Source organism: Gorilla gorilla, chromosome 18, assembly GCF_029281585.2.
Source record: "Gorilla gorilla gorilla isolate KB3781 chromosome 18, NHGRI_mGorGor1-v2.1_pri, whole genome shotgun sequence".
NCBI lineage: Eukaryota > Metazoa > Chordata > Mammalia > Primates > Hominidae > Gorilla > Gorilla gorilla.
Window position 1 is genome coordinate 126,674,737 of NC_073242.2, and position 18,632 is coordinate 126,693,368.

Sequence of the window (18,632 nt, forward strand, 5' to 3'; positions counted from 1 at the left end):
TGATATTTCCATGTTCATACAGAAAGCGGTGCTGATATTTCCATGTTTATACAGGTAGCGGTGTAGATATTTCCATGTTTATACAGATAGCGGTGTAGATATTTCCATGTTTATACAGATAGCGGTGTAGATATCTCCATCTTAATACAGATGGCAGTGTAGATATTTATATGTTCATACAGATGGCCGTGCAGATATTTCCATGTTCATACAGATGGCTGTGTAGATATATCCATGTTCATACAGATAGCGGTGTAGATATTTCCATGTTCGTACAGATAGCGGTGCTATTTCCATGTTTATACAGGTAGCGGTGTGTATATTTCCATGTTTATACAGATAGCGGTGTGGATATTTCCATCTTTATACAGATAGCGGTGTAGATATTTCCAGGTTTATACAGATAGCGGTGTAGATATCTCCATCTTAATACGGATGGCGGTGTAGATATTTATATGTTCATACAGATGGCGGTGCAGATATTTCCATGTTCATACAGATGGCGGTGTAGCTATTTCCATGTTCATACAGATAGCGGTGTAGCTATTTCCATGTTCATGCAGATAGCGGTGTAGATATTTCCATGTTCATCCATATGGCTGTGTAGATATATCCATGTTCATACAGATGGCGGTGAAGATATTTCCATGTTCATACAGATAGCGGTGTAGTAATTTCCATTTGTAAAGAGATAGCTGTATAGATATTTCCATGTACATGCAGATAGCTGTGTAGATATTTCCATTTTCATGCAGATAGCGGTTTAGATATTTCCAGGTTCAAACAGATAGCGGTGTACATATTTCCATGTTCATAGAGATACCGGTGTAGATATTTCCATGTTCATACAGATAGAGCGGCTATTTCCATGTTCTTACAGATAGCGGTGCTGATATTTCCATGTTTATACAGGTAGCGGTGTAGATATTTCCATGTTTATACAGATAGCAGTGTAGATATTTCCATGTTTATACAGATAGCGGTGTAGATATTTCCATGTTTTTACAGATAGCGGTGTAGATATCTCCATCTTAATACAGATGGCGGAGTAGATATTTATATGTTCATACAGATGGCGGTGCAGATATTTCCATGTTCATACAGATGGCGGTGTAGATATTTCCATGTTCATACAGATAGCGGTGTAGTTATTTCCATGTGTAAAGAGATAGCTGTGTAGATATTTCCATATATTTCCAGTTAGCTGTGTAGAGATTTCCATTTTCATGCTGATAGCGGTTTAGATATTTAAATGTTCAAAAAGATAGCGGTGTAGATATTTCCATGTTCATACAGATAGCGGTGTAGATGTTTCCATGCTTATACAGATTGCGAAGATGTATGCATATTTACACAGATAGCGGTGTAGATATTTCCATGTTCATGCAGATAGCGGTGTAGATATTTCCATGTTCATCCATATGGCTGTGTAGATATATCCATGTTCATACAGATGGCGATGTAGATATTTCCATGTTCGTACAGATAGTGGTGTAGATATTTCCATGTTCATACAGATAGCGTTGTAGCTATTTCCATGTTCATACAGATAGCGGTGAAGATATTTCCATGTTCATAGAGATAGCGGTGTAGATATTTCCATGTTCATACAGATAGCGGTGCTGATATTTCCAGGTTTATACAGGTAGCGGTGTAGATATTTCCATGTTCATGCAGATAGCGGTGTAGATATTTCCATGTTCATCCAGATGGCTGTGTAGATATATCCATGTTCATACAGAAGGCGTTGAAGATATTTCCATGTTCATACAGATAGAGGGGCTGATATTTCCATGTTCATACAGATAGCGGTATAGATATTTCCATGTTCATCCAGATGGCTGTGTAGATATATCCATGTTCATACAGATAGCGGTGTAGATATTTCCATGTTCGTACGGATAGCGGTGCTATTTCCATGTTTATACAGATAGCGGTGTGGATATTTCCATCTTTATACAGATAGCGGTGTAGATATTTCCAGGTTTATACAGAGAGCGGTGTAGATATCTCCATCTTAATACGGATTGCGGTGTAGATATTTATATGTTCATACAGATGGCGGTGCAGATATTTCCATGTTCATACAGATGGCGTTGTAGCTATTCCCATGTTCATCCATATGGCTGTGTAGATATATCCATGTTCATACAGATGGCGGTGAAGATATTTCCATGTTCATACAGATAGCGGTGTAGATATTTCCATGTTCATACAGATAGTGGTGTAGATATTTCCATGTTCATACAGATAGCGGTGTAGCTATTTCCATGTTCATACAGATAGCGGTGTAGCTATTTCCATGTTCATACAGATAGCGGTGTAGATATTTCCATGTTCATCCAGATGGCTGTGTAGTTATATCCATGTTTATACAGATGGCGGTGAAGATATTTCCATGCTCATACAGATAACGGTGTAGAAATTTCCATGTTCATACAGATAGTGGTGTAGATATTTCCGTGTTCATACAGATAGGGGGGCTGTTTCCATGTTCATACAGATAACAGTGCTGATATTTCCATGTTTATACAGGTAGCGGTGTAGATATATCCATGTTTATACAGATAGCAGTGTGGATATTTCCATGTTTATACAGATAGCGGTGTAGATATTTCCATGGTTATAGAGATAGCGGTGTAGATATTTCCATGTTTATACAGGTAGTGGTGTAGATATTTCCATGTTTATAGAGATAGCGGTGTAGATATTTCCATGATTATACAGATAGCGGTGTAGATATTTCCATGTTCATACAGATAGCAGTATAGATATCTCCATCTTAATACAGATGGCGGTGTAGATATATATATGTTCATACAGATGGCGGTGCAGATATTTCCATGTTCATACAGATGGCGGTGTAGATATTTCCATGTTCATACAGATAGCGGTGTAGTTATTTCCATGTGTAAAGAGATAGCTGTGTAGGTGTTTAAATGTATATGCAGATAGCACTGTAGATATTTCCATTTTCATGCAGATAGCGGTGGAGATATTTCCATGTTCAAACAGATAGCGGTGTAGATATTTCCATGTTCATAAAGATAGCGGTGTAGATATTTCCATGCTTATACAGATAGCTGTGTAGATATTTCCATGTTCATACAGATAGAGTGGTTATTTCCATGTTCTTATAGATAGCGGTGCTGATATTTCCATGTTTATACAGGTAGCGGTGTAGATATTTCCATGTTTATACAGATAGCAGTGTAGATATTTCCATGTTTATACAGATAGCGTTGAAGATATTTCCATGTATTTACAGATAGCGGTGTAGATATCTCCATCTTAATACAGATGGCGGAGTAGATATTTATATGTTCATACAGATGGCTGTGCAGTTATTTCCATGTTCATACAGATGGCAGTGTAGATATTTCCATGTTCATACAGATAGCGGTGTAGTTATTTCCATGTGCAAAGAGATAGCTGTGTAGATATTTACATGTATATGCAGATAGCTGTGTAGATATTTCCATTTTCATGCAGATAGCGGTGTAGATATTTCCATGTTCATACAGATAGCGGTGTAGATATTTCCATGTTTATACAGATAGCGGTGAAGATGTATGCATGTTTACACAGATAGCGGTGTAGATATTTCCATGTTCATACAGATAGCGGTGTAGATATTTCCATGTTCATCCAGATGGCTGTGTAGATATATCCATGTTCATACAGATAGCGGTGTAGATATTTCCATGTTCATACAGATAGTTGTGTAGATATTTCCATGTTCATACACATAGCGGTGTAGCTATTTCCATGTTCATACAGATAGCGGTGTGGATATTTCCATGTTCGTACAGATAGCGGTGTAGATATTTCCATGTTCATTCAGATAGCGGTGCTATTTCCATGTTTATACAGATAGCGGTGTAGATATTTCCAGGTTTATACAGATAGCGGTGTAGATATCTCCATCTTAATACGGATGGCGGTGTAGATATTTATATGTTCATACAGATGGCGGTGCAGATATTTCCATGTTCATACAGATGGCGGTGTAGCTATTTCCATGTTCATACAGACAGTGGTGTAGCTATTTCCATGTTCATGCAGATAGCGGTGTAGATATTTCCATGTTCATCCATATGGCTGTGTAGATATATCCATGTTCATACAGATGGCGGTGAAGATATTTCCATGTTCATACAGATAGCGGTGTAGATATTTCCATGTTCATACAGATAGTGGTGTAGATATTTCCATGTTCATACAGATAGCGGTGTAGCTATTTCCATGTTCATACAGATAGCGGTGTAGATATTTTCATGTTCATCCAGATGGCTGTGTAGATATATCCATGTTCATACAGATGGCGGTGAAGATATTTCCATGCTCATACAGATAGCGGTGTACATATTTCCATGTTCATACAGATAGTGGTGTAGATATTTCCATGTTCATACAGATTGGGGGGCTGATATTTCCATGTTCATACAGATAGCGGTGCTGATATTTCCATGTTTATACAGGTAGCGGTGTAGATATTTCCATGTCTATACAGATAGCAGTATGGATATTTCCATGTTTATACAGATAGCGGTGTAGATATTTCCATGGTTATAGAGATAGCGGTGTAGATATTTCCATGTTTATACAGGTAGTGGTGTAGATATTTCCATGTTTATACAGATAGCGGTGTAGATATTTCCATGTTTATAGAGATAGCGGTGTAGATATTTCCATGTTTATACAGATAGCAGTATAGATATCTCCATCTTAATACAGATGGCGATGTAGATATTTCCATGTTCATACAGATAGCGTTGTAGTTATTTCCATGTGTAAAGAGATACCTGTGTAGGTGTTTAAATGTATATGCAGATAGCAGTGTAGATATTTCCATTTTCATGCAGATAGCGGTGTAGATATTTCCATGTTCAAACAGATAGCGGTGTAGATATTTCCATGTTCATACAGATAGCGGTGTAGATATTTCCGTGTTTATACAGATAGCTGTGTAGATATTTCCATGTTCATACAGATAGAGGGGTTATTTCCATGTTCTTACAGATAGCGGTGCTGATATTTCCATGTTTATACAGGTAGCGGTGTAGATATTTCCATGTTTATACAGATAGCAGTGTAGATATTTCCATGTTTAGACAGATAGCGGTGTAGATATTTCCATGTTTTTACAGATAGCGGTGTAGATATCTCCATCTTAATACAGAGGGCGGAGTAGATATTTATATGTTCATACAGATGGCTGTGCAGATATTTCCATGTTCATACAGATGGCGGTGTAGATATTTCCATGTTCATACAGATAGCGGTGTAGTTATTTCCATGTGTAAAGAGATAGCTGTGTAGATATTTCCATGTATTTGCAGATAGCTGTGTAGGGATTTCCATTTTCATGCTGATAGCGGTTTAGATATTTAAGTGTTCAAACAGATAGCGGTGTAGATATTCCCATGTTCATTCAGATAGCAGTGTAGATATCTCCATGCTTATACAGATTGCGAAGATATATGCATATTTACACAGATAGCGGTGTAGATATTTCCATGTTCATGCAGATAGCGGTGTAGATATTTCCATGTTTATACAGACAGCGGTGTAGATATTTCTATCTTAATACAGATGGCCGTTTAGTTATTTATATGTTCATACAGATGGCGGTGCAGATATTTCCATGTTCATACAGATGGCGGTGTAGATATTTCCATGTTCATCCAGATGGCTGTGTAGATATATCCATGTTCATACAGAAGGCGGTGTAGATATTTCCATGTTCATCCAGATGGCTGTGTAGATATATCCATGTTCATACAGATGGCGGTGAATATATTTCCATGTTCATACAGATAGAGGGGCTGATATTTCCATGTTCATACAGATAGCGGTGCTGATATTTCCATGTTTATACAGGTAGCGGTGTAGATATTTCCATGTTTATACAGGTAGCGGTGTAGATATTTCCATGTTTATACAGATAGCGGTGTAGATATTTCCATGTTTATACAGACAGCGGTGTAGATATTTCTATCTTAATACAGATGGCCGTTTAGTTATTTATATGTTCATACAGATGGCGGTGCAGATATTTCCATGTTCATACAGATGGCGGTGTAGATATTTCCATGTTCATACAGATAGCGGTGTAGTTATTTCCATGTGTAAAGAGATAGATGTGTAGGTATTTCCATGTATATGCAGATAGCTGTGTAGATATTTCCACTTTCATGCAGATAGCGGTGTAGATATTTACATGTTCAAACAGATAGCGGTGTAGATATTTCCATGTTCATCCAGATGGCTGTGTAGATATATCCATGTTCATAGAGATAGAGGTGTAGATATTTCCATGTTCATACAGGTAGTGGTGTAGATATTTCCATGTTCATACAGATAGCGGTGTAGCTATTTCCATGTTCATACAGATAGCGGTGTAGATATTTCCATGTTCATAGAGATAGCGGTGTAGGTATTTCCATGTTCATACAGATAGCGGTGCTGATATTTAAATGTTTATACAGGTAGCGGTGTAGATATTTCCATGTTTATACACATAGCCGTGTAGATATTTCCATGTTTATACAGATAGCGGTGTAGATATTTCCAAGTTTATACAGATAGCGGTGTAGATATCTCCATCTTAATATAGATGGCGGTGTAGATATTTATATGTTCATACAGATGGCGGTGCAGATATTTCCATGTTCATACAGATGGTGGAGTAGATATTTCCATGTTTATAGAGATAGCGCTGTAGTTATTTCCATGTGTAAAGATATAGCTTTGTAGATATTTCCATGTATATGCAGATCGCTGTGTAGATATTTCCATTTTCATGCAGATAGCGGTGTAGATATTTCCATGTTCAAACAGATAGCGGTGTAGATATTTCCATGTTCATGCCGATAGCAGTGTAGATATTTCCATGTTTATACAGATAGCAGTGAAGATTTATGCATATTTACACAGATAGCAGTGTAGATATTTCCATGTTCATACAGATAGCGGTGTAGATATTCCCATGTTCATCCAGATGGCTGTGTAGATATATCCATGTTCATACAGATGGCGGTGAATATATTTCCATGTTCATACAGATAGCGGTGTAGTTATTTCCATTTGTAAAGAGATAGCTGTTTAGATTTTTCCATGTATATGCAGGAAGCTGTGTAGATATTTCCATTTTCATGCCGATAGCGGTTTAGATATTTCCATGTTCAAACAGATAGCGGTGTAGATATTTCCATGTTTATAGAGATACCAGTGTAGATATTTCCATGTTCATAGAGATAGAGGAGCTATTTCCATGTACTTACAGGTAGTGGTGCTGATATTTCCATGTTTATACAGGTAGCGGTGTAGATATTTCCATGTTCATACAGATAGCAGTGTAGATATTTCCATGTTTATACAGATAGCGGTGTAGATATATCCATGTTTTTACAGATAGCGGTGTAGATATCTCCATCTTAATACAGATGGCGGAGTAGATATTTATATGTTCATACAGATGGCGGTGCAGATATTTCCATGTTCATACTGATAGCGGTGCTGATATTTCCAGGTTTATACAGGCAGTGGTGTAGATATTTCCATGTTCATGCAGATAGCGGTGTAGATATTTGCATGTTCATCCAGATGGCTGTGTAGATATATCCATGTTCATACAGATGGCGTTGAAGATATTTCCATGTTCATACAGATAGAGGGGCTGATATTTCCATGTTCATACAGGTAGCGGTGTAGATATTTCCATGTTTATACAGATAGCGGTGTAGATATTTCCATGTTTATACAGACAGCGGTGTAGATATTTCTATCTTAATACAGATGGCCGTGTAGTTATTTATATGTTCATACAGATGGCAGTGCAGATATTTCCATGTTCATTCAAATGGCGGTGTAGATATTTCCATGTTCATAAAGATAGCGGTGTAGTTATTTCCATGTGTAAAGAGATAGATGTGTAGGTATTTCCATGTATATGCAGATAGCTCTGTAGATATTTCCATTTTAATGCAGATAGCGGTTTAGATATTTCCATGTTCAAACAGATAGCGGTGTAGATATTACCAAGTTCATACAGATAGCGGTGTAGATATTTCCATGTTTAAACAGATAGCGGTGATGATGTATGCATGTTTACACAGATAGCGGTGTAGATATTTCCATGTTCCTACAGATCGCGGTGTAGATATTTCCATGTTCATCTAGATGGCTGAGTAGACATATCCATGTTCATACAGATGGCAGTGAAGGTATTTCCATGTTCATACAGATGGCGGTGTAGATATTTCTATGTTCAAACCGATAGCGGTGTAGATATTTCCATGTTAAAACAGATAGAGGTGTAATATTTCCATGTTCATACAGATAGCGGTGTAGATATTTCCATGTTCATACAGATAGCGGTGTAGATATTTTCATGTTCATACAGAGAGCGGTGCTGATATTTCCATTTTTATACAGGCAGCGGTGAAGATATTTCCATGTTTATACAGATAGCGGTTTAGATATTTCCTTCTTAATACAGATGGCGGTGTAGATATTTATATGTTCATACAGACGGCGGTGCAGATACTTCCATGTTCATACAGATGGCGGTGTAGATATTTCCATGTTTAAGGATATAGCGGTGTAGTTATTTCCATGTGTAAAGAGATAGCTGTGTAGATATTTCCATGTATATGCAGATAGCTGTGTAGATATTTCCACTTTCATGCAGATAGCGGTGTAGATATTTACATGTTCAAACAGATAGCGGTGTAGATATTTCCATGTTCATCCAGATGGCTCTGTAGATATATCCATGTTCATAGAGAGAGAGGTGTAGATATTTCGATGTTCATACAGGTAGTGGTGTAGATATTTCCATGTTCATACAGATAGCGGTGTAGCTATTTCCATGTTCATACAGATAGCGGTGTAGATATTTCCATGTTCATAGAGATAGCGGTGTAGGTATTTCCATGTTCATACAGATAGCGGTGCTGATATTTAAATGTTTATACAGGTAGCGGTGTAGATATTTCCATGTTTATACAGATAGCGGTGTAGATATTTCTATCTTAATACAGATGGCCGTTTAGTTATTTATATGTTCATACAGATGGCGGTGCAGATATTTCCATGTTCATACAGATGGCGGTGTAGATATTTCCATGTTCATCCAGATGGCTGTGTAGATATATCCATGTTCATACAGAAGGCGGTGTAGATATTTCCATGTTCATCCAGATGGCTGTGTAGATATATCCATGTTCATACAGATGGCGGTGAATATATTTCCATGTTCATACAGATAGAGGGGCTGATATTTCCATGTTCATACAGATAGCGGTGCTGATATTTCCATGTTTATACAGGTAGCGGTGTAGATATTTCCATGTTTATACAGGTAGCGGTGTAGATATTTCCATGTTTATACAGATAGCGGTGTAGATATTTCCATGTTTATACAGACAGCGGTGTAGATATTTCTATCTTAATACAGATGGCCGTTTAGTTATTTATATGTTCATACAGATGGCGGTGCAGATATTTCCATGTTCATACAGATGGCGGTGTAGATATTTCCATGTTCATACAGATAGCGGTGTAGTTATTTCCATGTGTAAAGAGATAGATGTGTAGGTATTTCCATGTATATGCAGATAGCTGTGTAGATATTTCCACTTTCATGCAGATAGCGGTGTAGATATTTACATGTTCAAACAGATAGCGGTGTAGATATTTCCATGTTCATCCAGATGGCTGTGTAGATATATCCATGTTCATAGAGATAGAGGTGTAGATATTTCCATGTTCATACAGGTAGTGGTGTAGATATTTCCATGTTCATACAGATAGCGGTGTAGCTATTTCCATGTTCATACAGATAGCGGTGTAGATATTTCCATGTTCATAGAGATAGCGGTGTAGGTATTTCCATGTTCATACAGATAGCGGTGCTGATATTTAAATGTTTATACAGGTAGCGGTGTAGATATTTCCATGTTTATGCACATAGCCGTGTAGATATTTCCATGTTTATACAGATAGCAGTGAAGATTTATGCATATTTACACAGATAGCAGTGTAGATATTTCCATGTTCATACAGATAGCGGTGTAGATATTTCCATGTTCATCCAGATGGCTGTGTAGATATATCCATGTTCATACAGATGGCGGTGAATATATTTCCATGTTCATACAGATAGCGGTGTAGTTATTTCCATTTGTAAAGAGATAGCTGTTTAGATTTTTCCATGTATATGCAGGAAGCTGTGTAGATATTTCCATTTTCATGCCGATAGCGGTTTAGATATTTCCATGTTCAAACAGATAGCGGTGTAGATATTTCCATGTTTATAGAGATACCAGTGTAGATATTTCCATGTTCATAGAGATAGAGGAGCTATTTCCATGTACTTACATGTAGTGGTGCTGATATTTCCATGTTTATACAGGTAGCGGTGTAGATATTTCCATGTTCATACAGATAGCAGTGTAGATATTTCCATGTTTATACAGATAGCGGTGTAGATATATCCATGTTTTTACAGATAGCGGTGTAGATATCTCCATCTTAATACAGATGGCGGAGTAGATATTTATATGTTCATACAGATGGCGGTGCAGATATTTCCATGTTCATACTGATAGCGGTGCTGATATTTCCAGGTTTATACAGGCAGTGGTGTAGATATTTCCATGTTCATGCAGATAGCGGTGTAGATATTTCCATGTTCATCCAGATGGCTGTGTAGATATATCCATGTTCATACAGATGGCGTTGAAGATATTTCCATGTTCATACAGATAGAGGGGCTGATATTTCCATGTTCATACAGGTAGCGGTGTAGATATTTCCATGTTTATACAGATAGCGGTGTAGATATTTCCATGTTTATACAGACAGCGGTGTAGATATTTCTATCTTAATACAGATGGCCGTGTAGTTATTTATATGTTCATACAGATGGCAGTGCAGATATTTCCATGTTCATTCAAATGGCGGTGTAGATATTTCCATGTTCATAAAGATAGCGGTGTAGTTATTTCCATGTGTAAAGAGATAGATGTGTAGGTATTTCCATGTATATGCAGATAGCTCTGTAGATATTTCCATTTTAATGCAGATAGCGGTTTAGATATTTCCATGTTCAAACAGATAGCGGTGTAGATATTACCAAGTTCATACAGATAGCGGTGTAGATATTTCCATGTTTAAACAGATAGCGGTGATGATGTATGCATGTTTACACAGATAGCGGTGTAGATATTTCCATGTTCCTACAGATCGCGGTGTAGATATTTCCATGTTCATCTAGATGGCTGAGTAGACATATCCATGTTCATACAGATGGCAGTGAAGGTATTTCCATGTTCATACAGATGGCGGTGTAGATATTTCTATGTTCAAACCGATAGCGGTGTAGATATTTCCATGTTAAAACAGATAGAGGTGTAATATTTCCATGTTCATACAGATAGCGGTGTAGATATTTCCATGTTCATACAGATAGCGGTGTAGATATTTTCATGTTCATACAGAGAGCGGTGCTGATATTTCCATTTTTATACAGGCAGCGGTGAAGATATTTCCATGTTTATACAGATAGCGGTTTAGATATTTCCTTCTTAATACAGATGGCGGTGTAGATATTTATATGTTCATACAGACGGCGGTGCAGATACTTCCATGTTCATACAGATGGCGGTGTAGATATTTCCATGTTTAAGGATATAGCGGTGTAGTTATTTCCATGTGTAAAGAGATAGCTGTGTAGATATTTCCATGTATATGCAGATAGCTGTGTAGATATTTCCACTTTCATGCAGATAGCGGTGTAGATATTTACATGTTCAAACAGATAGCGGTGTAGATATTTCCATGTTCATCCAGATGGCTCTGTAGATATATCCATGTTCATAGAGAGAGAGGTGTAGATATTTCGATGTTCATACAGGTAGTGGTGTAGATATTTCCATGTTCATACAGATAGCGGTGTAGCTATTTCCATGTTCATACAGATAGCGGTGTAGATATTTCCATGTTCATAGAGATAGCGGTGTAGGTATTTCCATGTTCATACAGATAGCGGTGCTGATATTTAAATGTTTATACAGGTAGCGGTGTAGATATTTCCATGTTTATACAGATAGCGGTGTAGATATTTCTATCTTAATACAGATGGCCGTTTAGTTATTTATATGTTCATACAGATGGCGGTGCAGATATTTCCATGTTCATACAGATGGCGGTGTAGATATTTCCATGTTCATCCAGATGGCTGTGTAGATATATCCATGTTCATACAGAAGGCGGTGTAGATATTTCCATGTTCATCCAGATGGCTGTGTAGATATATCCATGTTCATACAGATGGCGGTGAATATATTTCCATGTTCATACAGATAGAGGGGCTGATATTTCCATGTTCATACAGATAGCGGTGCTGATATTTCCATGTTTATACAGGTAGCGGTGTAGATATTTCCATGTTTATACAGGTAGCGGTGTAGATATTTCCATGTTTATACAGATAGCGGTGTAGATATTTCCATGTTTATACAGACAGCGGTGTAGATATTTCTATCTTAATACAGATGGCCGTTTAGTTATTTATATGTTCATACAGATGGCGGTGCAGATATTTCCATGTTCATACAGATGGCGGTGTAGATATTTCCATGTTCATACAGATAGCGGTGTAGTTATTTCCATGTGTAAAGAGATAGATGTGTAGGTATTTCCATGTATATGCAGATAGCTGTGTAGATATTTCCACTTTCATGCAGATAGCGGTGTAGATATTTACATGTTCAAACAGATAGCGGTGTAGATATTTCCATGTTCATCCAGATGGCTGTGTAGATATATCCATGTTCATAGAGATAGAGGTGTAGATATTTCCATGTTCATACAGGTAGTGGTGTAGATATTTCCATGTTCATACAGATAGCGGTGTAGCTATTTCCATGTTCATACAGATAGCGGTGTAGATATTTCCATGTTCATAGAGATAGCGGTGTAGGTATTTCCATGTTCATACAGATAGCGGTGCTGATATTTAAATGTTTATACAGGTAGCGGTGTAGATATTTCCATGTTTATACACATAGCCGTGTAGATATTTCCATGTTTATACAGATAGCGGTGTAGATATTTCCAAGTTTATACAGATAGCGGTGTAGATATCTCCATCTTAATATAGATGGCGGTGTAGATATTTATATGTTCATACAGATGGCGGTGCAGATATTTCCATGTTCATACAGATGGTGGAGTAGATATTTCCATGTTTATAGAGATAGCGCTGTAGTTATTTCCATGTGTAAAGATATAGCTTTGTAGATATTTCCATGTATATGCAGATCGCTGTGTAGATATTTCCATTTTCATGCAGATAGCGGTGTAGATATTTCCATGTTCAAACAGATAGCGGTGTAGATATTTCCATGTTCATGCCGATAGCAGTGTAGATATTTCCATGTTTATACAGATAGCAGTGAAGATTTATGCATATTTACACAGATAGCAGTGTAGATATTTCCATGTTCATACAGATAGCGGTGTAGATATTCCCATGTTCATCCAGATGGCTGTGTAGATATATCCATGTTCATACAGATGGCGGTGAATATATTTCCATGTTCATACAGATAGCGGTGTAGTTATTTAAATTTGTAAAGAGATAGCTGTTTAGATTTTTCCATGTATATGCAGGAAGCTGTGTAGATATTTCCATTTTCATGCCGATAGCGGTTTAGATATTTCCATGTTCAAACAGATAGCGGTGTAGATATTTCCATGTTTATAGAGATACCAGTGTAGATATTTCCATGTTCATAGAGATAGAGGAGCTATTTCCATGTACTTACAGGTAGTGGTGCTGATATTTCCATGTTTATACAGGTAGCGGTGTAGATATTTCCATGTTCATACAGATAGCAGTGTAGATATTTCCATGTTTATACAGATAGCGGTGTAGATATATCCATGTTTTTACAGATAGCGGTGTAGATATCTCCATCTTAATACAGATGGCGGAGTAGATATTTATATGTTCATACAGATGGCGGTGCAGATATTTCCATGTTCATACTGATAGCGGTGCTGATATTTCCAGGTTTATACAGGCAGTGGTGTAGATATTTCCATGTTCATGCAGATAGCGGTGTAGATATTTCCATGTTCATCCAGATGGCTGTGTAGATATATCCATGTTCATACAGATGGCGTTGAAGATATTTCCATGTTCATACAGATAGAGGGGCTGATATTTCCATGTTCATACAGGTAGCGGTGTAGATATTTCCATGTTTATACAGATAGCGGTGTAGATATTTCCATGTTTATACAGACAGCGGTGTAGATATTTCTATCTTAATACAGATGGCCGTGTAGTTATTTATATCTTCATACAGATGGCAGTGCAGATATTTCCATGTTCATTCAAATGGCGGTGTAGATATTTCCATGTTCATAAAGATAGCGGTGTAGTTATTTCCATGTGTAAAGAGATAGATGTGTAGGTATTTCCATGTATATGCAGATAGCTCTGTAGATATTTCCATTTTAATGCAGATAGCGGTTTAGATATTTCCATGTTCAAACAGATAGCGGTGTAGATATTACCAAGTTCATACAGATAGCGGTGTAGATATTTCCATGTTTAAACAGATAGCGGTGATGATGTATGCATGTTTACACAGATAGCGGTGTAGATATTTCCATGTTCCTACAGATCGCGGTGTAGATATTTCCATGTTCATCTAGATGGCTGAGTAGACATATCCATGTTCATACAGATGGCAGTGAAGGTATTTCCATGTTCATACAGATGGCGGTGTAGATATTTCTATGTTCAAACCGATAGCGGTGTAGATATTTCCATGTTAAAACAGATAGAGGTGAAATATTTCCATGTTCATACAGATAGCGGTGTAGATATTTCCATGTTCATACAGATAGCGGTGTAGATATTTTCATGTTCATACAGAGAGCGGTGCTGATATTTCCATTTTTATACAGGCAGCGGTGAAGATATTTCCATGTTTATACAGATAGCGGTTTAGATATTTCCTTCTTAATACAGATGGCGGTGTAGATATTTATATGTTCATACAGACGGCGGTGCAGATACTTCCATGTTCATACAGATGGCGGTGTAGATATTTCCATGTTTAAGGATATAGCGGTGTAGTTATTTCCATGTGTAAAGAGATAGCTGTGTAGATATTTCCATGTATATGCAGATAGCTGTGTAGATATTTCCACTTTCATGCAGATAGCGGTGTAGATATTTACATGTTCAAACAGATAGCGGTGTAGATATTTCCATGTTCATCCAGATGGCTCTGTAGATATATCCATGTTCATAGAGAGAGAGGTGTAGATATTTCGATGTTCATACAGGTAGTGGTGTAGATATTTCCATGTTCATACAGATAGCGGTGTAGCTATTTCCATGTTCATACTGATAGCGGTGTAGATATTTCCATGTTCATAGAGATAGCGGTGTAGGTATTTCCATGTTCATACAGATAGCGGTGCTGATATTTAAATGTTTATACAGGTAGCGGTGTAGATATTTCCATGTTTATACAGATAGCAGTGTAGATATTTCCATGTTTATACAGATAGCGGTGTAGATATTTCCAAGTTTATACAGATAGCGGTGTAGATATCTCCATCTTAATATAGATGGCGGTGTAGATATTTATCTGTTCATACAGATGGCGGTGCAGATATTTCCATGTTCATACAGATGGTGGAGTAGATATTTCTATGTTTATAGAGATAGCGCTGTAGTTATTTCCATGTGTAAAGATATAGCTTTGTAGATATTTCCATGTATATGCAGATCGCTGTGTAGATATTTCCATTTTCATGCAGATAGCGGTGTAGATATTTCCATGTTCAAACAGATAGCGGTGTAGATATTTCCATGTTCATGCAGATAGCAGTGTAGATATTTCCATGTTTATACAGATAGCGGTGAAGATGTATGCATGTTTACACAGATAATGGTGTAGATATATCCATGTTCATACAGATGGCGGTGAAGACATTTCCATGTTCATACAGATAGCGGTGTAGATATTTCCATTTGTAAAGAGATAGCTGTATAGATATTTCCATGCATATGCAGATAGCTGTGTAGATATTTCCATTTTCATGCAGATAGCGGTTTAGATATTTCCATGTTCAAACAGATAGTGGTGTAGATATTTCCATGTTCATAGAGATACCGGTGTAGATATTTCCATGTTCATACAGATAGAGGGGCTATTTCCATGTTCTTACAGATAGCGGTGCTGATATTTCCATGTTTATACAGGTAGCGGAGTAGATATTTCCATGTTTATACAGATAGCAGTGTAGATATTTCCATGTTTATACAGATAGCGGTGTAGATATTTCCATGTTTTTACAGATAGCGGTGTAGATATCTCCATCTTAATACAGATGGCGGAGTAGATATTTATATGTTCATACAGATGGCGGTGCAGATATTTCCATGTTCATACAGATGGCGGTGTAGATATTTCCATGTTCATACAGATAGCGGTGTAGTTATTTTCATGTGTAAAGAGATAGCTGTGTAGATATTTCCATATATTTCCAGATAGCTGTGTAGAGATTTCCATTTTCATGCTGATAGCGGTTTAGATATTTAAATGTTCAAACAGATAGCGGTGTAGATATTTCCATGTTCATACAGATAGCGGTGTAGATATTTCCATGCTTATACAGATTGCGAAGGTGTATGCATATTTACACAGATAGCGGTGTAGATATTTCCATGTTCATGCAGATAGCGGTGTAGATATTTCCATGTTCATCCAGATGGCTGTGTAGATATATCCATGTTCATACTGATGGCGGTGTAGATAGTTCCATGTTCATACAGATAGTGGTGTGGATATTTCCATGTTCATACAGATAACGTTGTAGCTATTTCCATGTTCATACAGATAGCGGTGAAGATATTTCCATGTTCATAGAGATAGCGGTGTAGATATTTCCATGTTCATACAGATAGCGGTGCTGATATTTCCTGGTTTATACAGGTAGCGGTGTAGATATTTCCATGTTCATGCAGATAGCGGTGTAGATGTTTCCATGTTCATCAAGATGGCTTTCTAGATATATCCATGTTCATACAGATGGCGTTGAAGATATTTCCATGTTCATTCAGATAGAGGGGCTGATATTTCCATGTTCATACAGATAGCGGTGCTGATATTTCCATGTTTATACAGCTAGCGGTGTAGATATTTCCATGTTTATACAGGTAGCAGTGTAGATATTTCCATGTTTATACAGATAGCGGTGTAGATATTTCCATGTCTGTACAGATAGCGGTGTGGATATTTCCATGTTCATACAGATAGCGGTGTAGATATTTCCATGTTCATACAGATAGTGGTGTAGATATTTCCATGTTCATACAGATAGAGGGGCTGATATTTCCATGTTCATACAGAAAGCGGTGCTGATATTTCCATGTTTATACAGGTAGCGGTGTAGATATTTCCATGTTTATTCAGATAGCGGTGTAGATATTTCCATGTTTATACAGATAGCGGTGTAGATATCTCCATCTTAATACAGATGGCAGTGTAGATATTTATATGTTCATACAGATGGCCGTGCAGATATTTCCATGTTCATACAGATAGCGGTGCTGATATTTCCATGTTTATACAGGTAGCGGTGTAGATATTTCCATGTGTATACAGGTAGCGGTGTAGATATTTCCATGTTTATACAGATAGCGCTGTAGATATTTTCATGTCTGTACAGATAGCGGTGTGGATATTTCCATGTTCATACAGATAGCGGTGTAGATATTTCCATGTTCATACAGATAGTGGTGTAGATATTTCCATGTTCATACAGATAGAGGGGCTGATATTTCCATGTTCATACAGAAAGCGGTGCTGATATTTCCATGTTTATACAGGTAGCGGTGTAGATATTTCCATGTTTATACAGATAGCGGTGTAGATATTTCCATGTTTATACAGATAGCGGTGTAGATATCTCCATCTTAATACAGATGGCAGTGTAGATATTTATATGTTCATACAGATGGCCGTGCAGATATTTCCATGTTCATACAGATGGCGGTGTAGATATTTCCATGTTCATACAGATAGCGGTGTAGTTATTTCCATGTGCAAAGAGATAGCTGTGTAGATATTTACATGTATATGCAGATAGCTGTGTAGATATTTCCATTTTCATGTAGATAGCGGTTTAGATATTTCCATGTTCAAACAGATAGCGGTGTAGATATTTCCATGTTCATACAGATAGCGGTGTAGGTATTTCCATGTTTATACAGATAGCGGTGAAGATGTATGCATGTTTACACAGATAGCGGTTTAGATATTTCCATGTTCACACAGATAGCGGTGTAGATATTTCCATGTTCATCCAGATGGCTGTGTAGATATATCCATGTTCATACAGATAGCGGTGTAGATATTTCCATGTTCGTACAGATAGCGGTGCTATTTCCATGTTTATACAGGTAGCGGTGTGTATATTTCCATGTTTATACAGATAGCGGTGTGGATATTTCCATCTTTATACAGATAGCGGTGTAGATATTTCCAGGTTTATACAGATAGCGGTGTAGATATCTCCATCTTAATACGGAT